Source organism: Monodelphis domestica, chromosome 4, assembly GCF_027887165.1.
Source record: "Monodelphis domestica isolate mMonDom1 chromosome 4, mMonDom1.pri, whole genome shotgun sequence".
Lineage (NCBI taxonomy): Eukaryota > Metazoa > Chordata > Mammalia > Didelphimorphia > Didelphidae > Monodelphis > Monodelphis domestica.
Genome location: NC_077230.1, coordinates 87845797 through 87873338, shown reverse-complemented (window position 1 = coordinate 87873338; position 27542 = coordinate 87845797). Strand labels below are relative to the sequence as shown.

General features: G+C 43.1%; 1 protein-coding gene across 8 annotated transcripts in view; it reads left to right on the top strand.

The window, feature by feature from the left end:
* Positions 1-27542, top strand: part of SEMA5B (semaphorin 5B) — a 206703-nt gene that overhangs the window by 105678 nt on the left and 73483 nt on the right. For 3 of the 8 annotated variants that reach the window (XM_056793538.1, XM_056793540.1, XM_056793536.1), the window contains one exon: positions 21501-21592. The exons of 2 other annotated variants lie outside the window; for them this stretch is intronic. The gene's annotated coding sequence lies outside the window, so the exon portion shown is untranslated. Of the gene's footprint in view, positions 1-21500; positions 21765-27542 lie in introns of all 8 variants that reach the window. 3 more of the 8 variants (XM_056793542.1, XM_056793541.1, XM_056793539.1) reach the window with 1 other exon arrangement.

The window sequence follows — 27542 nt, the reverse complement described above, 5'->3', positions numbered from 1 at the left end:
GAAGGAAAGGGTAAAAAAAAAAGGGGGGGGGGCCAAGGGGCAGTTCAATGACTCAGTGAATAGAGAACCAGGCCTAGAGGTGGGAGGTCCTGGGTTCAAGTGTTCAGACTAGGTGACCCTGGGCAAATCACTTAACCCTCATTTTGCCTAGCCTTTACTATTCTTCTGCTTGGGAACCACTACAAAGTATAGATTCTAAGGCAGAAAATAAAGGTTTAAAAAAAAGTGGGGGGCCAGTAAGGAGAAGTCAGTCCCCAAGTTCCCCTCTGGGGTGTGGTCACATCGCCCCCTCCTCATCCACACTGCTGTCCTCTGTCTTGCAGAGAATAAAACTGGGGGCGAAATGGGAATTTGGAAGGAGATGAGAGTGTGGCGGAGCATAATCCAAATTAAACTCCTCCAACGTGGAAGAAAGCATCCCCAGGGTCTCGGCCCCCTCCTCTGGGGACAGAGACCTATTGATTTTGGATTTCCAGGCTTCCTTGAAACATGTGTTTGAGCCTCGGAGGGGATTTATTTACGTTTCTTCTGAGTGAGGCGGAGAAACAGTAACTGGGATTTTTCAAATCTCCTCCACTCCAGCCAGGGCTCTGGCCCATCACCTGCATAATGAGAGCCTTTCTGCCAGGCCAGAAGTGCTCTTTCCCATGATGTAAACAGCTGGCACGAGAAGGGGCAAAAGCCCGGTCACCTCCCTGTGAAAAACTGCAAAGGGAGGAAGTTGGCTTTGTTGCCATCCTGTCCCAGGTCCCCTTCTCTCCCCTTAGGTCTGCCCTCCCCAAAGGGCCTCTGTGCCACCCTGACCCCCACCTCACTCCTCCATAAAACTCACCTTCTCAAAACCAAGTAGATCATGAATATGTAAATTTCGCCAATTTACAAGCATTTTCCCACCCTGGATCTAAATTAAATTGTACCAGATCTTAAATTGCACCAAATGTAATTAAATTAAATTGCAAAGTGTCCAAATTGAAGTATCTAAATTGTACCAGGTATGGAAATTTCACCAAAGTATGAATGGCTCAAAGGTTTAATGGACTCACTTTCCTGGGGAAGTGGGGGGGGGGGGTGAGGGGGGACCATGTCTGAATCTTGAAAGAAGAATTTAACACAAAGGAATGAACGTCTAATAGTGAAATTTTCAGAAGCTATCCATTCCTGAGGAGTATGATTTGGGGGAGAGGTGTTCCTAGAATCTCCAAAATAATTTCCTTCAAATATCTAGTGAAGGGTCACTCTTTTCAAGAACTATACTTTTTTTTTCCTTTTAACCCATTGATAAATTGGAGAGAGTCCAAAGGAAAACCACAAGGATTATCCAATGATTATAGCTCTAGAATTGGAAGGGACCTAAGGGTGATCTGGTCCTTCTTCCTTCTTTGGTCCAACTTCCTTCTTTGACAGATGGGGAAACTGAGACTCGAGGAGGCAAAGTGGCCTTTCCTAAGGTCAGATTTAAACTTGGGGATTCTGATTCCAGACCTGCAGATCTTTCCACTCTACCACAATGGTGAAGGACCTGAAGTCTGTGTCATATAAAAGGAATGGGAGATAGTGGAATTGTTTGTTGGCTCTGGAGAGGCGGAGGGAAGAGGGAAGGGAAAGAAGATGAATCATGTAAACATGGGAAAATATTTTAAAATTTTAAATTAAAAAAAAAAAAGGAATGGGAGATGCTTAGCCAGAAGAGTTCTGGAGAATTGGTTGGCAAGTATCTGAAAGCATGAGGGATTAGATTAGTATTTAGTCCCAAAGAGAAGAACCAGGAGCAGTGGGGAAAATTACAAATGGGCAAATTTAAGGTTGATATCAACAAAAATCACCTGTTAGAGTAATCTATGAAAGGAGGCAGTAGGTCCCCCCACCCCAGGGAAGTCTTCCAGCAGAGCCAGGATAATCACTTGTGGGCTGTGTTCTAGTGGGGATGTTTGCGGGGTATAAGTTGGACCAGATAGCTGGGAATCAGGAGTTGTTCCATCATTTCAGTCGTGTCAACACTTTATGATCTCATTTGGGGTTTTCTTGACAAACACACTGGAGTGGTTTGTTATTTCCTTCTCTAGCTCATTTTACAGATGAGAAAACTGAGGCAAACAGGGTCAGGTGATTTGCCCAAGGTCACACAGCTAGAAAGTATCTGAGACTGGACTTGAACTCAGGAAGATAAGACTTCCTACTCCAATCCTGGCACTCTATCCACTGGGCCACCTAGCTGCCCCTGGGAGTCAGGAAAACTTGAATTCAAATTCAACCCCCAAAACTTACTATTTGTGGAACCCATGACAAGTCACTTGAACTCTATCTGCCTCAGTTACTTCATCTGTAATATGGGGTTAATGATGGTACCTACCTTCCAGGGTTGTTGTGAGAATCAATTGTTATAGTAATTGTAAAATGTAATTTAATATAGTGCGTGGCACATTGTGTTATATAAATGCCAAGTGCTATACAATTTCAGGTCTAGAATTCTGTGATTCAATTATTTGGGGTTGGAATAAAGGAGGAGAAAATGGAAATAGGAAATCTTATTAGTAGGCTATTACAATCATCAAGATACCATGGTATAATGGTTAGAGCACTGGACTCTAGAATTAGGAAAAACTGAGTTCAAATCCATCTTCAGACACTAGATGAACTTCTAAGCAAGTCATTTAACTTCTGTCTGCCTTAGTTTTCTTTTCTGTAAAATGGGGATAATAATCATACCTACTTCCCAAAGTTGTTGTGAGGATCAAATGAGATGTTTCTTCCTTCCCTTGAATGGGGGGTACAGGAAGGACTAGAACCTTTGGGGTGAGGGTTTGCCATTCCCTTTTCAGGAATGCTCATCCACTTTGGGTGTCTACCTACCACCCAGCTCTCACCTGTGGCTCCAAGAAATTGCACCCTAATAAAACTTTTTCAGCAGACAGGCTAAATGGGGGTGAGGGTAACTGATGGCCCTCAGATCTGCTGGTGGGTTAGGGGAATGTCTACCCCAGGCAGGAGAAGACTTTCCCTAGGGGAATGGGCAGATGAGCACAATTTGTTCCAATGGACCATGAAGGTGACCAAAGCAGGCTTAGTGGAATGCTCAGAGCTTGATCAGACAGCAAAGAGATCAAAGTCATCTGCTGCATCCTGGGCCATCCATCGCCAGCTATCCTGATTTTAGTCTTTCCGCTGGACTTCTCTGGAAGAGAGAGTCAGGTTGATGGCTTTGTGCAACTCCGCCTCAGTTAAATCCAACTCACAAATGAGTCACGGCATCTCTCATGATGTCATTGGCCATCTTTGAAAATGAAGGATGAACAGTGACCTTATGTGCCTCTGTGCTATTTCAAATAAGATAATATAGTAACATGATACACGAGGTAATATAAGATAATAGTATAAAATACTTAAGAATATAATAATAATGTATAATACAGAAGATAATGTGTGTAAATCACTTTAAAACTTTAAATGATGAAAGGCTTGAGAATTCTGCTCAGCACAATGACTGACCATAATTCCACGGGAAGTGGAAAGGCTGCCTGCCTTTTGATAGAGGTGATGGACTCAGTGTGCAAGAATGGGACAGATTTTTTTAGCCCACTTTGGAACTATTTTTTCACTTAACTATGCATATTTGTTGAAAGAGACTTATTTTTCTTTCCCCCTGGGGGAAGGGGAGGGAGAGAAAACAGATTTTTGTTCATTAAAAACAAATTAAAGTAAATTGCAAAACAAACCTTTCTACCTTTGTAAGATTGGCAAACCTTGTGCTCTTCTGGCTCAGCCTCCCATCTTGGGACATTTTCTCAATGATGCATCAGAGGAGGGGACAATGTATGGATACAGAGTGGTACAGACAGGCTGGAACCATAATTTCTTTGGTGTAGGGAACTCCTGGGTGGGAAACCTTCCTTATCTTCTCTGCAACTTAAAGACTTGGAGCCCTGCCAACTTCAATAATTTGCCCAGGGTCAATATTAGGGGTTATTGGCAGGACCCAAACGCAAGTGTTCCTGGCTTCAGGGCTGGCTCTCCATTCCCAGGGTCCCAGTGCTTGTTTCCAAAAAAAGGTAGGGAGCAGTCTACCCAAGGACTCCGGAGAAAGATTCGGAGAGAAAATGGCCCTGGGGTTGGCCTGGAAGGAGTGATACTACAAGTGGAGGGGGTGGGCTATTCAGAATAATGGAAAAGCCATTGGGGGGGGGGGGGATTCCAGATTGGAGGGAGTGCTGGGAACTGGCCCACATTGTTTTGACCTGTTCTTTCCCGTCGATCTGCTCTTCTCAGATCCACAGGATGAAACAGAATGAAGGTTTTCCACTTGCCTACTCACCTCTGTGTCTGAAACAAGCACTCAAAATAAAAAGTTTCTAAAGGGTTTTTGCTTTCAGAAGCTCAGTGGAAACTGAGAGGTTTAAAATAACCAACAAAGGGAGAGAGTTACAAAGTTATCAGAAGTCTAAAAAAAGCCCAATAGTAATAGTAAACATTGGTCTTCATTGAAATGTAAATGAAGTCAAGTCAACTTTTTTCTTATCGGCTCTCCTTTCCCTGACTCATCTTTTTATTCGTCCCGGGAGGGAGGAACTTGCCCAAACTCCTTTACCTTCCTTTTATTCTTCTCTCTGCTGTGCTTTACTCCTAGACCCCCTACCTTCTTCTCTCTCTCACCTTGGACCCTGGAAATCCTGGGGAGGAGATAACAGCTATTAACTGGAGCCTTTGGGGTCAGATTTATTTACATCTCAGAGGAGGCCAACTCCTTTCTGGTGTCTCCACCACAAAAACGAAAACCTCACAGGAAAAATTAGCTGAAAAAGAGCAGAAGGGGAAAGGAAGAAAGGAAAGGAAAATAGAAGGGAGGGAGGGAGGAAAGGAAAGGAAATTAAAGGAAGAGAGGTAGGGCGGAAAGGAGGAAGAGGAGAGGAGAGAGAGGGTGGGAAAAGGAAAGAAAGAGAAAAGGAAGGAGGGAAGAAAGAAGAAAGGGAGGAAGGGGAGAAATGAGAAAAAGAAAGGAAAGGAAAGAAATGGAAGGAATACAGGAAGAAAGAAAAAAGAAAGGACAAAAGAATAGAGTAACAAACAGAACAATGTTGTTACTATTCGAACTGAATATATAATTTTAAAGAGAACCAGCTATATAACAGAAGTTCCCAATTCCATATGTAATCTTTTTGGTGCATTGAATAAGTCTTTCAAAGAGCTGGGAGCACCATAAAGGCCAACTTTATAAATAGTCATTCAGTATCTGAGGCAGGATTTGCACAAAGTTTCTCTAGACTGTCGGATGCCTTGTTCACTCCATGCGGCTTCACATATTTGTGGGTGGTTAAGTTTCTAGTTTCAAAAAATAAAAATAGAATCTTGGAAAAGAAAAGAAAAATTTTAGGAAAGAGGTATTTTGGTCATTTGGTCAAGTGGAACAAGCACCACACTAAATTGGCATCAGAAACTTGGTTTTTAGTCCTGGTTATGCCAGTAACTGACTGACCTTAGATAAGCTACTGTACTTCATCTCTTAGTCCCTCCCTGCTTTTCTTCAGTAAATCTTGGTTATTGTTCAGGTGTTTTTCAGGCATGTCTGACTCTCTATGGTCCCATTTGGGTTTTTCTTGGCAAAGATACTGAGATGGTTTATAATTTCCTTCTCCGGATCATTTTACAGATGAGGAAACCGAGGCCAACAGGATGAAGTGACTTGCCCAGGGTCATACAGCTAATAATTGTCTGGGGCCACCATACATATCCCCTATGTGAGAGATAGTCTAGCTCTGAAAATCTTTCCAATCCTTTGTCAACCTTTTAGAACTTGATCTCAATCATTTGGATTTTATCACTTCCTGGGATGGGACGGGGATGCATTTGAAAACGTTATCTCTAATTGTTGAATGAAGGACTTTGGATTGGATTCCACTGTGGGGAGACAACATGATGTGTGGTAGCCCAAGCCTTAGTTAGATCTTGAATGAGAAGATTGGGTGTCCAGGACTGACTCTGTTGCTTACCATCTGGGTGACTTTGGATGGATCACTTCATCTCTACTAACCTCAGATTCTTCTTGTGAAAATTAATTAAAGGGGTTGGACTAGATGATTTTCAACGTCCCTTCATGTTCTAAATCCTTTCCCCCCTAGAGCTAAGGAATCCCTGTGTGTTTCCTCTCTGGGTTTTTAATGAACATCTACCTGCCTCCTCTGGGTTATTCCCCTCCCTCTTAACAATCCAAATCTACCTTCTAAGCTGGGGAAGAGAACTTGCCCCCTTTGCTTCCATGGCTTCACAGGCCTTCCTCTCAGCTGGTTCTCCAAGAGTCCTGAGCCTGACTTCACAGCTCGCTTGTTGTTCTCTGTGTCTAGACTGGTCTCTACACCCCTCTCCATTGTCCTGTAGTCTCTCCACTCTCTTTAGGGGCTACCGCCATATTTCTACCATAAACTTCTCTCCTAGCAGAAAGCCCATCTTTCCCCATCCTGGACCTCAGCCAGGCTAGGTTTTAAGCACAGATCATTCATTTAGAGGAGTAAGTGTAAATTCATAGGACGACGTGAAGGCTATGAGAAATTACAGTGTGGAAAAGGTATCTGGCCAGTGTACAGCTGGATGGCTCTCAAGCTCTATCTACATGACCTAGCTCCAGTGCCTTGTACAGAGTAAGGACTCAATCAAGGCTGAACTCGGAACACAAAACTTGGAATCATTGGATCTCAGTTCAAACCTTACCTACCTATTGCCAGAATGGTCTTGGGCAAATCAAGTCACCTCTGGACTTCGGTTTCTTGATCTATAAATGAAAACTGACTGGCCACTGAGGCTCCTTCCAGCTCTGGTCAATCAATCAGTAAACACTTATCTACATCCTTAATTCTTTGCTCTACAATTTTATAGAAACTTTATTTAAATTTGGTTTTCAATATATGATATATCTATACATAAAATAATATTCTAGCTAGCTATCCATCTCAATGTCAGCTACATTTCCCAATGTGTCCCTGGACCTGTACTTTTTTTTGGCGTAGAGAACTTTTACCAGTTTAGGTCAGTACCTTCTTACCTTCTCAATAACTTAGGGGCTTAGAAAATTGCCTAGAACATTGAAAAGTCAAGTGACTTGTCAAAGATTACACAGCTAGTTGGTGGTATCAGATACAAGACTTTTCTATCCACTATACCAGGCTTCATCGTAAGTAAGAATTCATCTACAAATATAGAATACCAAAAAAAGTATATAAGGAATCAACAGATATATACTTAGAACATTCATTCAGGTTTCCATTTCCCCATCTATAAAATCATGGGTTTATAGCATTTAGATTAAGAACACAGATTTAGAACAGCGAAGGACCTGGATCAGAAGCTACAAGGGACTTTTAAGACCTTTACAGATGGAGAAACTGAGGCCTAGAAAGGTTGGTGGCCCACCCAAGGTCATACAGGTAGTAAGCATTAGAGAAGGGATTTGAATCAAGGTCTCCTCCAGCCTCCAAAAACAATGTTTGTTCTCTGCCATCTTGCCTCCCTCATCTAGTCCTTCATTTGACTGATGAGAAAACTTACGCGCAAAGAAATGAAGCAATATACCCAAAGGCCCACAGATATCACTAGAGTCTTTCATTAGGAACCACTAGACTCCAGATCTACTTTTTTTTTTACATTTAATTTAATTTTTTCCTCCAATTAGATGTAAAAACAATTTTCAATATTTGTGGGTTTAAAATTTTTTTTTGAATCCTGAGTTCTCTTCTTTCCTTCCTCCCCTTCCCCATACCCTTAGAGGATATAGCAAATCTAGTATTTTATTCTTCCATATTGTCTCCTGATGATGCTAATGTCCCTTTCAGCATCTTAAAGACTTTTGAGTATATAAGGAAACATCTATAGAGATGAACCCAATGATTGCTCCCCAAAGGTGTACAGAAACCATCTCTGATTTCATCCTGGCTTTTGACAAGGACCATGCCCCAGTCACAGAATTATTGGTCTAGAGCTGAAAGATAGATGGAAGCTATTTAGCCTGTTTACTTTACAGATGAGGAAACCAAGGCTTAGAGAAGTTAAAGACTTGCCCAAAGTCACACAGGTGGGTCCTTTAACTACAAATCTAGCACTCTTCTGTTACACCAACCTGTCCACCCTCCATTTTTACTTTGTTTGGATGGAGGTGGAGAGAATGCCAGGCCTGAAGTCATGAGTTTAAATCTGACCTCAGACACTGACTATCTCTGACCATGAGCAAGTCACAACCCTGTTGGCCTCAGTTTCCTTATCTGTCAAATGAGCTGGAGAAGAAAATAGCAAACCACTCCGGTATCTTTGCCAAGAAAATCCCCTATGGAGTCATGAAGAGTCTGACAAGATTGAAATGACTGAGCAAGAATAATTATAGAATAGTTCCATGAGATTGTCATGAGGAACCTCCATTGGTTTCAGTAAAGAAAGATGATGCAATTTTAAAGCATTGGGGGGTATGCTGTTTAAAGGATTCTAATGTTAAATAATCTGTAAAACAAAGTTGCCTTTGAATTGACTTTTGGGGCAAATATAAATGCTCGTCTATTTGGTTTTACTTAGGAGGAAAGCAACAAACAAGTGGGTCCCCATTTCTGGAGGTTGCTTAGGTCCCTGGCCCTTTTTTTGATGGTCATGATTGATTCTGCCCATTTGGAGAAAGAAGAGAAAACAGAGAAGCCTGGCAGGTGCTTCTTGATCAGAGTATTCAAATAACCTCGCCATTATGAGGAGTTTAATTCCTAGATAGAGTTCCTATTTACCTACAGATCCAGAGATGACCCTTCTCATCTGCTCCCTGTCCCTCCCATCTGTCTGTCACACACAAAGCCACCTCCAAATAACCAGAGAGCAAGAATTCTCAAAATAGGGACGGTGGACCCATAGGGCTATCAAGACCTTTTCAAGCAGTCTGGGAGGTCAAAACTATTTTCACCATAATACTAAGTTGATATTTTCCAATTAAAATCCTCCTCCCCCTTCCAACTACATATCTTCCCAAGACTGGATTGTCTTCAGACATTTCAACCAAAACAACACATCACAACAGATCAAAAGCAGAAGTAGATATGAGGATCCAGCTGTTTTCTATTAAGCCACACATTAAAGAGATTTGTAAAAATATGTAAAACTGCCACATTTCTCACTTTTTTCTTTTGGAGAATATAGTTCTTTTTTTACATAAAAATGTTTTATTTATGTTAATGCAGTGTAATAGGGTTTATTATCACTAATTTAGATGAGTAAATAAATATTTTTTAAAATAAATTTCCATTTCTATATGATAAATATCAATAGATACAACCCCCATATCAACAGAAGCTCTTGGGGACCCTCATTAATTTTTAGGACTGTAAAGGGAATCCTTGATAGTTTTTAAGGGTATAAAAGATGGGGCAGCTAGGTTGCTCAGTGGATAGAGAGTCAGGCCTGGAGCTGGGAAGACCTGGGATCAAATCTGGCCTCAGATACTTCCTAGCTATGTGACTCTGGGTAAGTCACTTAACCCCCGTTGCCAAGCCCTTGTTCTTCTGCCTTGGAACTGATAGTATTGATTCAAGGAAGGAAGGAAGGAAGGACAGAATGAGATTATAAAAGAATACTCAATTATTTTTAAGAGTAAAAATGGGTCCTATGTCCAATAAGTTTGAAAACCACCACTATAGAGAATAATAAAGGGCAGCTAGGTTGCACAGTAGGTATGGTGCTGGGCCTAGAGTCTGGAGAACCTGGGTTCAAATCTAGTTTCAAACACTTACTAGTTGTGTGACCTTGGGCAAGTCACTTCACCCTGTTTGCCTCAGTTTCCTCATCTGTAAGATAATACAAAGAAGGGAATGGCAAATTACTTCAGAATCTTTGCCAAGAAAACTCTAAATGGGGTCACAATGTGTTGAACATGACTGAAATAAGTGAATAACAACAGAATAATAAGATTTAGTTTGAGAAGGGGCATCTCTAGATGAAATAAAGCTCAGACAAGTGCAGTCACTTTATTTCACTTGGGTAGTATGTGACAGAATCAGGGTTTAAACCCAGGTCTTCTGAATCCCTCACCTTCATGTGCATGTGAATGCCTTTTTTTCCCTCTGAGATTACTTGTGACTCCAGATCTATGTTCCCAAGGTCCTATGAATTTTCCCTTCTTGGCCTGGTATTTTTTGGCAACTTGTTAAACTCAACCAGCTACTGATGTTCCCTCTGCAGAGAAGGCAACTTCTCAGGAGATGGTGATGCTGTCAATTCCACAATAGGTCTATTTTTGTTGTTCAGTCATATCTGACTCTTTTGTGATCCCATTTGGGGTTTTCTTGGCAAAGATTCTGGAGTGGTTTGCCATTTCCTTCTCCTGCTCATTTGACAGATGAGGAAACTGAGGCCAATAAGGTTAAATGACTTTCCCAGGGTCACTCAACTAGGAAGGGTCTGAGACTAGATTTGAACTTAGGAAGTTGAGTCTTCCTGACTCCAGATGCAGCCCACTATCTACTGAACTATCTAGATGCCATATCTATGTCACACGTGTGTGAGTAAGCACACAGACAGGCATAAAAAGCCTCATGATGATGTGGAAAGGACACTCCTGGAGTTTAGAGTTGGAATCTTGGCTTTGATATTTACTGCCATTTGACCATATATAAATTACTTTACTCTTCTGGCCCCCAGCTTCCTCATGTGTAAAATGGGGTAGTAAACTTTTACTATTTATTTCCCAAGTTGATTTGACAAGTGTCTTATAAATTGTAAAGTGCTATAGAAATGTGAGTTATTAATATGTGTGGGTACCTTTATAAAAGGTCATAAAGTCTAGATGGTAAGACCTTCCTCCGATCCAATGTGTAGCCCTCTTACTTAATGCCGATATATGAAATCCCTGAATATGTTGTTCCCAAAGTAAATGATTCTGGTCCATCCTTGCCCCTGCTGCACCTGGATGTACTGTGGCTTTGCTTCCTTTCCAGCTGCTGCCCAACTTACTCTTGGGTAGTGTGCTCTCCCAGTTATTGAGCCAAGATGTGAATGGACAGTGAGGTGTTTGCTTCATTCACAGGTCAGGGGTAAGCAGGTTTGATGGAGGAGGGAGACAGGGAAGAGAGGACCGGAAAGGGAAAATTCCTGAGGAAAAAGTAGTCATGATATCATGTTCATCTTGGAGTGTTTGGGGGAGCCATCTGGATTTCTCTGATTAATCTATAAAACTGTCATGGAAGAAGCGGGGTTTCTGGACCTTTTTTAATTTTGGAAAAGAGCTGAGTGACATCAAGTTGAAGCTACAACTGTAGCCCATGATTTGGAGCAGGAGATGGCCACTACGGTCATCCAGATCTTCTCTGGAAAAGAACTGATGGTCAAGTCATCACCACTGGCAATGAATGCCCAGAATCTCTCTTCCAGCCATCTTTCTTAGGTGTGGGATCCTGTGGCATCCATGAAACTCCCTTCAACTCAATCATGAAGTATGATGTTGACATCTGTAAGGATTTGTATAACAATACCATATTGTCGGGTGGCATCACCATGCACCCAGGCATTGCTGACAGGATGCAGAAGGAGATTCCAGCCCTCACCCCAACACAATGAAATTCGAGATTATTGCCCCTCCTGAGTGCAAAAACTCTGGATGGGAGTCACCATCCTGACTGCCCTCTCCATCATCCGATAGATATGGCTCAGTAAGCAGGAGTATGACAAATACGAGCCTTCCATTATCCACCACAAATGCTTCTAAATGGACTGTTGATGTTCATTTTGTCGTTGTTGTCTTATCAAAGAGTATGACATGATAATTGTCTAGAAAAATAGAAATGAGATTGGCATGGCTTTGGTTTTTGTTTTGGGGGGTTTTATTTTTTTTTTGGTGGTAGTTCTTTTGTTTTGTTCTGGCATTTGACTCAGGATTTAAAAACTAGAATTGGTGAAGGGGACGAGCAGTCTAAAGTCAGTTGGAGGCAAACGTCCCCAGAGTTATATAGTGCATCTTTGGGACTCTGACTGTACATTTCTTAAGTCATTCCCAATATTGCATAATGCATTGTTGAAGAGAGTTAGTTGCCTCTCTGAAGGCAATCTGCTCTCTACACATTTTAACATATTTTATGTGTGTTCTCTGCACGTTTCAACATAAATGTAGACCAGGGAGAAGAGGAAAGGGAGGCACTAATAATGCTTAACGTGTAAATTATGTAATCCTTTAAAAAAAAACCTTTATGTGTCTTCCACCTAAATATTTGTCCCTTTTTAAAAATTGTCAACCATAATGAATGACTCCCTAAATTTTCTCCCTGCCCTCAACATAGATGTGAATAAAGACTTTACGTCTCCCAGGGGGGGGGGGGTAATGAGATTGGTGCCAGAATTTGGGGGAATGGGAAGAGCTTTACCTGTACCCTGACTTAAGACCAATTTTCAAATAAATGTGCACATGTTAAAGAAAAAAAGAAAAAGAAAAAAAGTCTGTCATGCATACATTTTCTTTTCCTGGAGAGCTGGTTGTTAAACATTTACCAATATAGCCTTGGCTGCAGAGAAAGGAGAAGGATGTCTATGCCCATAGTGCAACTAGGAGAAAGGTGAGAAATAATTTAGTTGGTTTTTTTAAAGTTGGTTAAACATTTCCTCTATAATCTTATTTACACTGTTAAATTGTTTAATCAACTTTTTGTTTATAGTTAGAAACAGCAAACTTTAGGCTGCCCACACTGAATTATCTTAAGTTTTGAATGATTAGGAACCCAGTGAATATGGTTTTACCAATGGTTTTCACGAACTAGTGGAAGACTTCAAAATTAGAAGAAAAGTAGAAAGGGAAGGCAGATCTAGCCAGGTTCTCTTATGTTTTGTGATATCGAGGTTGTAGAGTAGATAGAAAGTTGAACTTGAAGTCAGGAGAACCTGAGCTCAAATTCTGATTTAGACACTTATTAGATAGTTGTATGGCTATGGGAAAGTCAGTAATCTTTGTCAGCCTCAGTTTCCTTACCTGTAAAGTGGGAATAATATGAGGGCAGCTAAGTATTTCAGTAGATTGAGAGCTAGACCTAGGGATGAGAGGTCCTAGGTTCAAATTTGACCTCACATATTTCCTAGCTGTATGACCCTGGGCAAGTCATTTAATCCCAATTTGCCTAGCCCTTACCACTCTCCTGCCTTGAAACTGATACTTACTATTGCTTCTAAGGAATTAGAATTGATTAAACAGTTATTAAGTCTCAAATCCATGTCTTCTGATGTGGTATAACTCTATAGGAAGAACATCAGGAGCAAAAAAACTTTACATGTAGAGTTGAGGCTGGAAGGGAAAGCTGAGGATAATTTTAGATTGTAAGCTCCTTTAGTTTAGGGATTATCTGTTGGCTCTTTTTACATCCAATATCTGGTACCTAATAGGTGCCTAAAATTGATTGCTTGATTGATGAAAAAGCAGGGAATGGAAAGAGAAAGGGGGGCAGGGTGGATAGAGGATGCAGCAAGGAATAGGAGCATTTGCTGGGAGAGATGGAGGGATGACAGATAAAGGGAGAAATTGAAACAACTCGTATTCTGTTTCTTTTCTTTGCCAAAGAGAATGGAAAGGACAGAACAAAAACCATCTACTTGGGAATAAAGACTTGCAAGAAGTAGGCAGCTTGTAAGAAAGGACCTTGATGAGTTAAGACACTAGGATTATACTGACTGTATCCTGGGCTGATAAAAGAACAGGTCGAAGGGATTGCTGAACCACTGCCAATGATCATTATAATATGGTGGAGAATGGTAAAGAGCTGCAAAGCTTGAGATGGGCAAATGTCTTGATTTTCAAAAACAAAAACAGAAGAAATCTTGCAATCTCCGAGCCAGTGAGTTTGGCTTTGGGTTCTAGAAAAATGTTCCAAGTCTAATGTTCTTTCTACACCACTACTCTACTTCTCTCAATTAGGGAACTGAGGTATTATTAAAGGAATTATTTGTAAAAAATCTGGAAAAGGGCATTATGGTCACAAAGGGTCAGCAAGATTTCCTCAAGAAGAGGGGGCAGCTGGGTAGCTCATTGAATTGAGAGCCAGGTCTAGAGACGGGAGGTACTAGGTTCAAATGTGGCCTCAGACACTTTCCAGCTGTGTGACCCTGGGCAAGTCACTTAACCCTCATTGCCTAGCCCTTACCAGTCTTCTGCCTTGGAACCAATACACAGTATTGATTCCAAGACAGAAGGTAAGGGTTTAAAAAAAAAAGATTTCCTCAATAAGAGGCAATTCTAACATACTTGAGGAAAAAATTAAATTAAAGATAATTTGAGACATCTTGAAAATAAAAATTAAAAAGAGGTAACTGTCAGTCTTTGAAAAGTTAAATGGATTGGTAGAATAGGGAAATGCTAGAGATCGAGTTTATCTGATTTTAGTAACACCTTTGGCAAAGCCTCTCATTTGAATCCCGTGTATATAATCCCGTGTAATAGTTAGACAAGAAGATAGAATAGATGGATTCAGATGGAGGAACTGAATGATGTGATCCAAAGAATAATTACTCCCAGTTCTATGTCAGTGTGGTAGGAGGTGTCAGGGAGGGATCTGGGTTTGAGCTTTCAGCTATTTAAGATGATGATGATTGCTGGAATTTACATTGTGCTGTAGGTTTGCAAAGCACTTGACAGATGCTGTCTCATCTAACCACCCCGGAAGGTAGAAATGAATTATTTCTGTTTTACACATGAGCAAACCAAGTAAACTGAGGCAAATAGAGATTAATTGACTTGGTCAGGAGAACATAGGTAGTAACTGGCAGAAGCCAAATTTAAATTCAGCGCTTCCTGTCTGGATTCAGGACTCTAGCTACTGTGCCACCTCACTGCCTGATTTGGCATATTTACCTAAATACTTAACATATTCTGCATGGCTGGAGTAAAGGCATAAATGGCATGCTTATCAGATTTGAGGATTACAAAGGTAGGAGGGATAGCTAATGCATTACATTGGATAACAGAATTAGATGCCAAGGAAATCTCAGAAAGCGGAAATGCTGACTTTAAAAGGAAATTGGGGGACAGGAGGGGCTTGATGCCATTTAGGTGGAGTGAGAGCCAGCCCCAAAGATGGAATGTCCTGAGTTTGAATCTGGCTTCAGACACTTCCTGGACAAATCACTTAACCCTCACTTACCGATCTTATGCCTTAGCACCAATGCATAGTATTGATTCCAAGACAGAAGATAAGAGGTTTTTTGTTTTTTTTTGTTTGTTTGCTTGTTTGTTTTAAGGGGGGAAAAAGGAAATTTACAAGTGAGAAATATTGGGTTCAAAAATTAATTTCATCAGTACAAAATGGATGAGGTGTGATAATGCTATTTTTATGGGAAAAAATGGGATTTTAATGGACTGCAAACTCCATATAAGTCAACCACGTGATATGGTAGCCAAAAAATTTAGTGCAACATCCCCAATTTCTTCAGCATTTTTTATCATCCTGGTCCCACTCCTTGGGATGCTCTTATCAGTGTTGAAGAGGCTGGGATGTCTTGCCTGGAGAAAAAAAGGCTTTGTAGTAACATGTTAGCTGTCTTCAAATATTTAATGGGCAGTTACATGGGAGAGTGAATTAGACTTGTTCTGCCTAGTCCCAGAGGGCACAACTTGGGAGCAGTGGATGAAAGGTGAAGAAAGACAGATGTAGGCTCTAGACACAGAAACACTTTGTAACGGAGCTATTCAAAAGGAGAATGGGCTGCCTTGGGAGGTAGTGAATAAGAAAAGTCTGAATGACAACTTGTGGGGCACTTTGGAGAGAGGATTCCTCTTTCAGGTACATATTGGATGAAATGGCCCCTGGTGGTCCCTGAGATTCTGGGGTTCTGGGACTCCAAGTCCAACGTTCTTTCTACACCACCACTGTTCTCTCTCAATTAGGGAACTGAGGCGGGAAGTTCAGTCCCACCAAAGAGCATTTATTAAGCATCTATTATGTGCCAAGCACAATGCTAAGCACTGGACATATAAAGAAAGTCAAAACCAGCTTCCTGCCCTTCTGGTGCTTATAGTCTAACAGAGAGGCAGCATGTAGGCAATCACATAAATATAAAATACATACAGAATAAATTGGAGACCATCTCAGAAGGAAGGCACTAGCCCTTTTTCAGTCATGTCCAACTCTTTGTGACCCCATTTGGAATTTTCCTGGAAAAGATACTGGAGGGGTTTGCCATTTCCCTCTCTAGTTGATTTTACAGATGAGGAAACTGAGGTCAACAGGGTGAAGTCACATAGCTAGTAAGTGTCTGAGGCCAGATCTGAACTCAGGAAGGTATCTTCCTGGCTTCAGTCTCAGCCCATAAGGTACTGACACTAAGAAGTTTAAATAACTTGACTCTAGGTGAGGTTGGGAGATGGAGAGAGTGATCTCAGAGCTATGGTTTCACTGGTAGAGCAAACTCCTAGCAGGAAACTCCTTCTCCCAATGCAGATCGTAAGATATATCGAGATCATAGGCTTTCAAGGACAGCCAGGTGACTCAGTGGATTGAGAGCCAGGCCTAGAGATGGGAGGTCCTGGGTTCAAATCTGGCATCAGACATTTCTTAGCTGTGTGACCCTGGGCAAGTCCCTTAACCCCCATTGCCTAGCCCTTATTTCTCTTCTGCCTTGGAACCAATACACATCATTGATTCTAAGATAGAAGGTAAGGGTTTAAAAAAAAAAATCACAGACTTGCCCAGAGATTTACAGGTAGTAAATGTCAGAAGCAGAATCATAAGGTCATGGATTTAGAACTGGAAGGAACCATCTAGTCCAACACTCTAAATTCACAGATAAGTTAATGGGGGTATGATTGGGGATATAGACTCTAAACGATCACCCTAGTACAAATACTAATAATATGGAAATAGGTCTTGATCAATGACACACGTAAAACCCAGTGGAATTGCAGGTTATGGGGAAGGGGGAGGGGAGGGAAAAAACACGAATCATGTAACCATGGAAAAATATTCCAAATTAATTAATTAAATAAAAATTTTCAATGAAAAAAATTCACAGATAAGGAAGCTGAGGCCCAGAGGGGTTAAGGAAATTATCTAAGATCACCCAGCTTTTCTGACTTCAAATCTGGGTAGTTGTTCTCTCCACTGAAACACATTGCCTCTCCCTTTGAATCCTGGTCCTCTGACTCCAGATCTAAAAACGTTTGCACCTCACGCCTCAGCTTCTGACTCTTCCGTCCATTGGCCTGTCCAGTATTCTGTGTCATCTCTAAGGTCTTGCACCTCTCTTTCACGCTGTGACTCCACCACCAGCCATGGTTCCTCCACCTTCTCCCAGGGTTTCAAAGGTAGCCAGAAGGAGGGTGAAAACAGGAGGATGAGCGAATGGGCTGACCTCCATCCTTGGCCTCCTGTTCCCCACCTGCTAAACAAACAGGTTGGATTAGAGCTTGTGGAAGACCCCTTTGAGCAGCAAGGATGCTGGAGCGTCTCCCAGTAGAGGTCCGGGGTGTGTGAGCCAGCTTTAGGGCACTTCTGTCCTGCTCTGGAGGGAAGAAGAAAACCGGTGCAAAAGACAGAGTAGTTCAGTGTGGGCTGCTTCCTGGGGCCTTGCTGGTCCGGCAGGAGAGGGCTGGAAGGTTTACGGCTAATTTGTCCATGCCAAAATGGCCCTCTCAGCCTCCCTTCTCACAGGCACCAAACTCCCAGATGGTCTAAATGGGAAGAAAAGAGGAAAATCCGTATCCAATCTGTTCTATTCAGTGGGATGGAAGAGAATCTGCATCTCAATCTTATCTTTGTGCTGGGGCTCTGCTGAGCTTGGCCCCCCAAGTGGGGAGTAGTGTACAGCCGGGAGATGCCTTCACATCCTGCTCAGAGAATACACACAGCTGGGCTGTTGGCCGCCTCCACCACGAATGCCCTACGTTTAAGGGGAGGGATGGGTGGGAGCCCAGCCAGGGAAAAGATGGGGAAGACCCCCTCCCTCCCCTAAGGTCAGCCTTGCCCTCCCCCTCCTCCCCCACCAAACCTCAAATTGGATATATGCTTTCCAGCTCTGAACTTCTCCCTTATTTCCTTTTCTTTCTCTTTTTTTCCTCTCTTTCTCCAGGCACTGGGCCAAGTGTAGCCTTTGAATGGCAGTGAGGAGGGTGGGGGGTAAGGGGGAGTAGAGGGAAGGGGGCCCCCTGAGGACCTTTTACAAACAGTCCCACACAGAGCTTTGCTGCCTCCTCTAAAAGCACTTGAAATCTCATCAGGACAATTGCTTCCTTCTCTGCCTGGGGCCATCTTCCCATCCACCTTGGTGGGATCACTGTTTGGGCCCAGCTACAGCCATTGCTGGAAGCACAGTGGGCACCCGAGTAGGGGAGGAGCCAGGTGATGTTCGGACAGGCTCTCAGGGGTCTTGTGGCCTCTCTGTGTGGTTCAGGGCTCATTCTGTGGCTCTGCGTGTCTGGAAGTGTTGGGCATGGACCAGAGCTGAGGCAGGAGGCAGAAGAGGTCCTGCCTCACCAAACAAGGCAAACTCCCAAAAGAGCAGGAGTCAGCTCAAGCTTCTCCCTCCTTTTTTCCCCTCCAGCCTCTCAGTCTCCCAAATTCTCCTTCCTGACCCCCAACATTGACAGCAAGAGTGGCAAATGGCAGGATGTGGCTCACACCTGAGTGTGCCATGGCTCCCTACTTCTAGCCTCCTATCCCAGACCTCCCTAACCTCTCCAATGTCTCATAATCCGAGCATCCAGACTCGCTAGAATACGGACTGGTGGGAAGAGCGTCCGACTACTGGTGGACAGATGTCCCAGGTCAGTTACTCATTGAATGTCCTCGGACAGGTCTGTTGGCTTCTCTGGGCCTTGGTTTCCTCTTCTGCAAAGTGTGTGGGTCAGACTAAATGGTCTCCAAGGCCCTTTCTAATGCTAGAATTTTCTGATTCTAGGAGAGGTACCGGAAAGTCAATTAATAATTCAGAGTGAGAAATCCTTCTTCCCAACAGGGAAGCTTCCTTGGGAAATCAAATTAAGATCAGAAGGTTGCTTGCCAAGTACATGGAATCAGACAAAAGAAGAATCCATAATTCAGTTTGGAAAAACGCTTGAGTTCCAGTGCAACTAGCTAGATGCCCAGGGAATACAGAGCTGAGAAAAGGCATGTCCCTGTCTTCATGGAGTTTCCCATCTAGCACACATAACAGTCCTACGTGATAATAAGTGCTTTAGAGGGTTACAAAACAAAGTGCTTTTCAAGATCTGAGAGGGGAGATCATTACTCAGATGGGTATCATGGAGGACTTCCTGAAAAGGGTGACCCATAAACTGAGCTTCAAGGGAAGGCAGAGAATCAGTAGGTGAAGAGCAAGAAGAAGCAAAGGCTAGAGTGAGATGTGTGCTTCAGGTTAGTCCATTTGGGATAAAATAAAATGAGTGCATCAATCCATATGCATATATTAACACCTTATTATATATGTCAGGCATTGTGTTAAGCTCTGGGCATAGGAAGGCAGAAACACAGCCTCTGCCCTCAACAAGCTTTTATTCAAATGGGGGAGACAAGAAATAAATGAGTATTATTTGTTTGTTTGTTTTTTAATTCTTACCTTCCATCTTGGAATCAGTACTGTATATTGGTTCCAAGGCAGAAGAGTGGTAAGGGCTAGGCAATGGGGGTTAAGTGACTTGCCCAGGGTCACACAGCTGGGAAGTGTCTGAGGTCAGATTTGAACCCTGGACCTGCCATCTCTAGGCTTGACTCTCAATCCCCTGAGCTACCCAGCTGCCCCCTTATTGAGTTTTTAAAAAAGAAATCATAGGGACAAGCAGGTCAAAAGGAGAGCCAGGATTAAGGGGAAAAATATTGAGACATGTTGAGTTTAGGTCCTGTAGGGAAATGGTGATGCCACTCTGGAACAAGATCAGAGTTGGAAATGCCCAGTAGGAAGGGTTGCCTGAGCCCTCAAAGGACTTGGGGACCTTTCCTTGGACCTTGGGTCCAAGAGGTACCTTGGGGTACCTCTCCATGAATACTAGAGTTGCTGTCCCAGTTTTTCTCCAAATTCCACTTCTTCAGGGCTCTGTGTTGTTCCCTTCCAATTCTCCTGGTTACATCAAAATATTTACAGCAAAGCATTTCCTGCTATTGCTCCAGGGAAAGAGAGAGCTACTTATCCACAGGATCCTCTCCTAACATCTTGTGCCCTCTGATGGTTTTTAATTAAAAATTAAGAAGGTTTAATTAATTAAAGAGGCTGGCCAGGCCTTCACCATCCACAGTCTGGCTGTAAACAAAGGAGAGCGGGGGGAGAGTCACTTTGGAACACTGCTTGGGTGCCACCCCCAGGGGTGCTTCTGGGGGAGAAGGTACTTTGGAATTGTTCTCAGCTCTGCTATCCCCCCTCTTTTGTTTGACTTATCTCTTAGCCTAGACAAGAGGAGTGCTATGGGAGAAGAAGCTGCCCAAATTTGAATATTCCCAAAAGCTCACTTCTCAGATCTTTTTTTTGGAATGTTTACAAACATTTTCTCCCCAATTACACGCAAAAACAATTTGTAACATTCATTTTCTACATCAGCTCTTCTTTCTTCTATTCCTCCCTTTGGAGATTTTGTCTGCAGCCCCCATCTTCAGCTTCCCTTCTCTGCCTCCTCTCTGCAGTGTGGAGCCATCATGCTATGGTTTCCATAGAAAGCATTCTCATATGTGCACACACACACATGTGCACACACACGCACACGCACACACGCAGCTGGGAGAACCAGCACTGTGGCCCCATATCCAGGCTCTAAAGGCAATCAGGATGTGGTCCTCCTGAGAATCAGGCAGGCAGCAAGAGAACATGCAAACAGAAATGCTGCAGCCTGATGATTTTTAGAAAAATGTTTTGCTTTCCTTGTCACTGAAGCTTTCCCAAAATAGCAGGAGTTGCTGGAGCGGCTGCCCCCTCCCCCTCCTCAGAGTCTCTCTCCTCGGCAGCACCACACTCCAAAGGACAAATGGCAGCATCTTGCTGGTGCCCCGACCCTGGGTCCCCCTTCCCTCTCCTCGGGTCACTCCTCGGGCCCCCCGGACCTCCAGATCCTCATCTCCCAAGCCCGAGGCACGCTACCCCTTCCTGGAATGTCCTACGACTAGTCAGGGCCAAAAGAGGTAGACGTGTCCCAAATAAAAATCACCCTTGGACCACTCTGAGCAGGGTTTGGGGGGCGTTGACAGGAGGGACGCTGGTGTCCAGCCATGGCAGGCCGGTGTGGGCTTCGCGTCTCTGCGGGCCCAGACAGTGCCCGTCCCTCCGCTGGCGTTGGCTGGGGATGGTGGCCCCGCAGGGAGGGTCCGCGCTATTGAGTGTGGGGCTTTTTGTCCCAAGTCCTGACTCTGTATTTCCTGTGTGAGCAGCTGGGCTGGGTGCTGCCTCCAGAGGGTGACATATTCTAGCGCCCAAAGGCGACGGCTGGACTCCTTCCGTTCAGCACACTGATGCAGCGCCAGTGCCCTCCACTGACTCTGTTTGCATGACCTGCACAGCCCTGGCACCCTGTTTGATGCGCTCCCTCCCTCTCTCCTGTCTCCTTGCAGGGCTCTCTCTCTCCCCACCAAGGACCCATGGAGGTGGTGACGAAGCAGGCCAAGGCACACCCAGACAGGAGGCTCGCTGGCACTCACCATCGGTAATCTTTGCTACTCCCGTGCAAGGGACCCACCGCAAAGGCTGCCCACCTGGTAGCGTGGCCGTCCTCTTGCACTGTCCTCTGGTTCCGACCCCACGCGTGCAATGGCGGACTGAAAAATAATCTCACTCTAATAAGAGCAGATTTGAGCTGACGAGCTATTTAGAGATAAGTAAGTTATAGGCGCTCCGTCCTGTTACTCAAGGCGGCGTGGCGCTGCTCAGAGGTGATCAAGCACTTGCAGCCGTCTCGGGGCTCATCTTCCGTCTCGGGGCACTTAGGAGGCTGGTCTTGGCTTGTTTTGTGTTACTTAGTCGGACATTAGTGTTATTTTACATGAGATCTGTAACGTGCTCTGCAAACCTTAAAGCACTCTGACACTCCTTACTCTTCTCTTCATTCTGGTATCTCCTCTGCTGCCTGGTGAAGTTCTCTGCCCGTAGTAGGGGATGAATAGATTTCTGAGGCTATTGTTGAGTTTCATTTGTACCCCATGGATTTCAGGTGGAAGCATCCTGCTTCTCAGCCCTATGAAGGCCAGATAAATGGTTCCCCTGTATTTCTGACTAGCATCTTTGTGATATTTGCTGTCACTCCTCACTTAAGTGTTCTAGAGCCAACCTTTCAAAAAAAATGAGTTTATTTGCAAATCAAAAAGCTGAGCTTACAATATGGGTGCCTGGTCACATTGGTGCCTCAGGTGTGGTCACCCACTAATCCAAAGGGTGAGATTTAAGCCTTACTCTGGCATTTTGGGGGCACAAAAACTTCACTGGAGTTCACTAGTGTAAATCATAATGCCTCTCATTGCTTTCTGTGAGATTCTCATTCACGTCTTTCCATAAATCCTCTATAGGACATCCATCCAGAATGCTAGAGGCCTTTGAGGAGCTCTCTCTGCTTCAGATTAATAACTTGAGGGTACAGAAATAAGATTCATATTGCCCATTTATTGCCCCCCCCCGTCTCTTTCTGCCTTTCCCTTGTCTCTCTGTCTCTATCTCTCTCTCTGCCTCTCCCTTGTCTCTCTCTGTCTCTTCCTCTGTCTCTCTTTCCCTCCTTCCCTCTCTCTCTCCCTCCTTCCCTCCCTGCTTCCTCTTCCTCCCTCTCCCTCCCTCTCTCTCTGTCTCTGTCTCTCTGTCTCCCTCCCTCTCTCTCTTTCTCTCCCTCTCTCTGTCTCTCTGTCTGTCTCTGTCTCTCTCTGTCTCTGTCCCTCCCTCCCTCTGTCTCTGTCTCTGTCTCTGTCTCTGTCTCTATCTCTCTCTCTCTGCCTCTCCCTTGTCTCTCTCTGTCTCTGTCTCTTCCTCTGTCTCTCTTTCCCTCCTTCCCTCTCTCTCTCCCTCCTTCCCTCCCTGCTTCCTCTTCCTCCCTCTCTCTCCCTCCCTCTCTCTCTGTCTCTGTCTCTCTGTCTCTGTCCCTCTCTCTCTTTCTCTCCCTCTCTCTGTCTCTGTCTCTCTCTCTCTCTGTCTCTGTCCCTCCCTCCCTCTCTCTCTGTCTCTGTCTCCCCTCCCCCCCCCTTACCTTCTATCTTAGAATTCGTAGTATCAATTCTAAGAAAGAAGATCAGTAAAGGCTAGGCAATAGGGATTAAGTGACTTGCCCAGGCCCAGGAAGTTAGGAATTGTCTGATTTGAACCTGGGTCCTCCCCACTCCAGTCCTGGCTCTCTATCCAATCAGCTACCTAGCTGCCCTTTTGCCTCTCTTTTGCCATATGTGACCAGCCATCCTGTTTATTTGGCTATACACATCCTCAGTAATGGATTTCATGCTAGTTCTCCTGTAGTAACATTATTCGTACAGCCTTCTTGGACATTCTGGGTCCTTGGCATTTATATTGTGGTGTTCCAAATGGCAGTGACAATAAGATACCAGGGAAGAAGGAAGAGCAGAATGGGTTAAAGTCAATCAGCAATCATTTATTTAGCACCTGCTATATAACTACCAATTACTATGCTAAGTGGAGGTATTCTTTTGTTCCGTTATTTCAGTTGTGTATGATTCTTCATGACCCCATTTGGGATTTTCTTTCTTTCTTTTTTTTTTAACCCTTCCCTTCCCTCTTGGAATCAATACTGTGTTTTGGTTCCAAGACTGAAGAGTGGTAAGGTTTAGGCAATGGGGGTCAAGTGACTTGCCCAGGGTCACCCAGCTAGGAAGTGTCTGAGGTCAGATTTGAACCTAGGACCTCAGAGCCAGGTCTAGAGATGGGAGGTCCTAGGTTCAAATCTGGCCTCAGACACTTCCTAGCTGGGTGACCCTGGGCAAGTCACTTGACCCCCATTGCCTAAACCTTACCATATTGATTCTGAGGCAGAAGGTAAGGGTTAAAAAAAAGGGTCACCCAGCTAGGAAGTGTCTGAAGCCAGATTTGAACTCAGGAAGATGAGTTTTCCTAACTTTCGACCTAGCAGTTTATGTACCCTGTGCCACCTAGCTGCCCAAGATGGGGAGATACAAAGACAAAAAAGAAAAAGTGGATCCCTGCTCTCAAGGAGCTTATATTCTCTCCATCATCGACACATAGTAATTTAATCATTGTTGCTCTCACATAGACTCTTTATCCAAAGAATACTCTTGGAATTAGACATCAGTATGTTTTTCCTCCTTTAAAAAACAAACACAACATAGCCTTTTATGAAAACAGCTGAACCAAAAGCAGCCTTTTACAACAACATCTGTATTTATAGACAGTGTTGTGCAGCAATTTTTAAAAGATACAAAATCATGAATTTTTTCTCCCTCTCAGCTCATCTGACCCTAATCTTCTGTCTACTTGGACTTCCTTTCTACCTTACGTTGCTTATCTTACAGCAGAGTCCAAACTCTTCTCAACTTGGCTGGGTGTCAAAGTGCCTTGGGGCTGCTTCCTTCTGTACAGCTGCATTCCCATTCTGCCAAGCTTCGGTTTCTCCCAGTCTCCCCCTCTCACACCCACCTGGAGAAGAAATGCCCCAGGGGGAAAGGGGGAGAGAGAGAGAGAGAGAGGGAGAGAGAGAGAGAGAGAGAGAGAGAGAGAGAGAGAGAGAGAGAGAGAGAGAGAGAGAGAGAGAGAGAGAGAGAGAGAGAGAGAGAGAGAGAGAGAGAGAGAGAGAGCCTGGCTCCCAATGTCACTCCCTTTATTCCACTACACCCTTCTCCTGAGCCCACCACCACCACTCTTCCCCTCCCCTAGCAGGCCTGGAAGCTACTAGAGTTCAATTGAATATTGCATATCTTTCTTGAACTGCCTGGTATTGCCTCAGATAGAACTAGCTTCAGTTAAAGGAACCATATTAGAATGCTGTTTTAAACCCTGGTATAAAACAGTCCTGTGATAAACCTCTTTACCAATCTCCCCGTTGCTCCCTGGACCGAATTCTCTAACTGACCTTCCTCTGGTCAGCTGACATCATTCTTCCTGGATGCCAAATTCTAAAGACTTCTCACTATGCCCACTTCCTCCCCAGCTCAACTTTTCCTCTGCCTCTAGCCAATCATCACCAGAAGCTCCAGACCTGGTAGCCTTAGGTTAGGTTTGAAAATGGCACCCCCTAAATCTGGCCTCAGACACTTCCTAGCTGTGTACCCCTGGACAAGTCACTTAACCCCTATTGCCTAGCCCTTATCACTCTTCTGCCTTAATACCTTCTAGGATGGAATGTAAGGGAAAAGAAAAGAAGAGAAAAGAAAATGGCGCCCACCCCCTGTATGTTACTGATTAGCAAGGGTTTTTAGTCTTGTCTGGAGCAAGACTTGGGATAAGGAGAATGGACTTGGGAGGCATTAAGCCAGCTGCCCAGATCGCCTGCCCTTAGTTCTGGCTCTGGTCACCATTAGCTAAAGGTGAACAATCCTAATGCCAGCATTCCCAAAGCACAATTTAAAATATCAGTTATTCTTAATGCATCATATTTGTCATTATTCTACCTGACATTTATATGGTGCTTTTAAGTTTCATAAAACATTTGACCTACATTAGCTCATTCCACAACCCCCCCCAACAACCCTGTAGGGAACAAGTACTGCAGGTTTTCTTATGCCCATTTTATAGATAAAGAAGATGTGACTCAGAGAGCTTAAATGATTTCTAGAGTCTGAAGGAAGATGTAAGGATTCTTCCTGAAGACCTGGGTTCAAGTTCCAGCTATGCCACTTACAACTTGTATGACCGTTAACAATTCTTAACTGCTCTAAACCTTACTTTTCTCATCTATAAAATGGGGGAGTGAGGTTAGACGAGATAAGCATCAAGGTCACTTCTAGCTCAAAATGTATGCTGCTTTGATTCTTGGTCCAGTTCTTTACCATGCCACACTCTCATTTGAAGTAAGCTAGGCTTAAATCTTCAATCTACCCTCTCTCCCTGCCCCACACAATTTAGACTATTTACTTTGGCCTTTTTTAGTCAATTTTAACATTTTATAAAAAAATAACTGATGCTTTTATAATACTATGATATTCAAAGTATTTTCCATATTCCAGGAAGGAGGCAATAGTAATTATATTCTGCCCTATTCAGGCCATATCTGTAGTATCATACTCACTTTTGGCACTACATTTAAAAGGGGCATTGATAATAATAAGAGTTGACATTTATATAGAACTCATTATGTGCCAAACACTGTACTAAGCATTTTTTTAACATGACACCTATTTACATTTAATTTTTATTTTATTTTTTCTTAATTACAAGCAAACAAAACTTAATATTCTTTTTAAAAAATTATCGAATCCCAAATTCTCTCCCTCTTTTTCTCTCCCTTCTCCATCCCCTTGAAAAGGCAAGCAATTTGAAATAGATTAAACATGTGTAGTCATAGAGAACATTTCCATATTGGTCATGTTGCCAAAGAAAATGCAGACAAAAAAACCACCAAGAATAATAAAAATTTTTAAAAGAATGCTTCAGTTTGCATTTAGACTCCATCAGTTCTTTCTCTGGAGATGAAAAGCATTTTTTTGTCTTAAGTCCTTCAGAATTGTCTTGGATTTTTGTATTGGTAAGAATAGTTAAGTTATCATTGTTGATTATTGTACATTATTACTGTAAACAATGTTCTGGTTCTGCTTGCTTCACTTTGCATCAATTCATATAAATTTTCCCAGGTTCTTCTGAAAGCCTTCTGCTCATCATTTCTTATATATGCTAAGCATTTTTACAAATATCATTTCATTTGAGCCTTACAACCATCCTGGGAAGGAGGTGCTATTATTATCATCCTCACTTTACAGATGAGAAAACTGAGGGTTTTTTTGTTTTGTTTTTTTCAGTTGTGTGTGACTCATTTTCTTGGCAAAGATACTAGAGTGGTTTGCCATTTCCTTCTCCAGCTCATTGGACAGATGAGGAAACTGAAGCTAAAAGGGTTAAGTGACTTGTCTAGAGTCACATAGTTAGTGCTTGAGGCCAAATTTGAACTTGGTCTTCCTGACTCTAAGCCCAACACTTTATCTACTGAGTCACCTCTCTGCCCATAATGATAAGCTGGAAAGTGTCTAGAGGAGGGAAACTGAGATAATGAAGGACCTTGAGTCTACATATAAGAGTATTGACTCAAGAAACTGGATTAGAGGGAAGACTCAGGAAGACATGATAATTGCTTTCAGGTATTTGAAAGGTTTTCACAGGGAAGAATTCAATTTGTTCTTTTGACCTCTTTGGGAAGCACCAGGGATAGCAGGTTTCCATCCATTTCTATAGGACAAATTTAAGTTGACAAAAACTTCACATCAGTTAGAGTTGTCTAAAAGTGGAATGGTTTGTTTTAGAGTGGGAGTGGGATTTTCCCTCCGTGAAGGGTTCCAAGCGGAGTCTGGATGGATATTTATGGGACATTTTATAAAGGGAATTCCTTTGGTGGATGTGATGGCCAATGAGTTCCCTTTCAGCTCTCAACTGCTGTGAGTCAGCACTTCTTCTTTTTTTTTATTCTCCACATACCCTTATAGGATCAATTGTTTAAATTTATT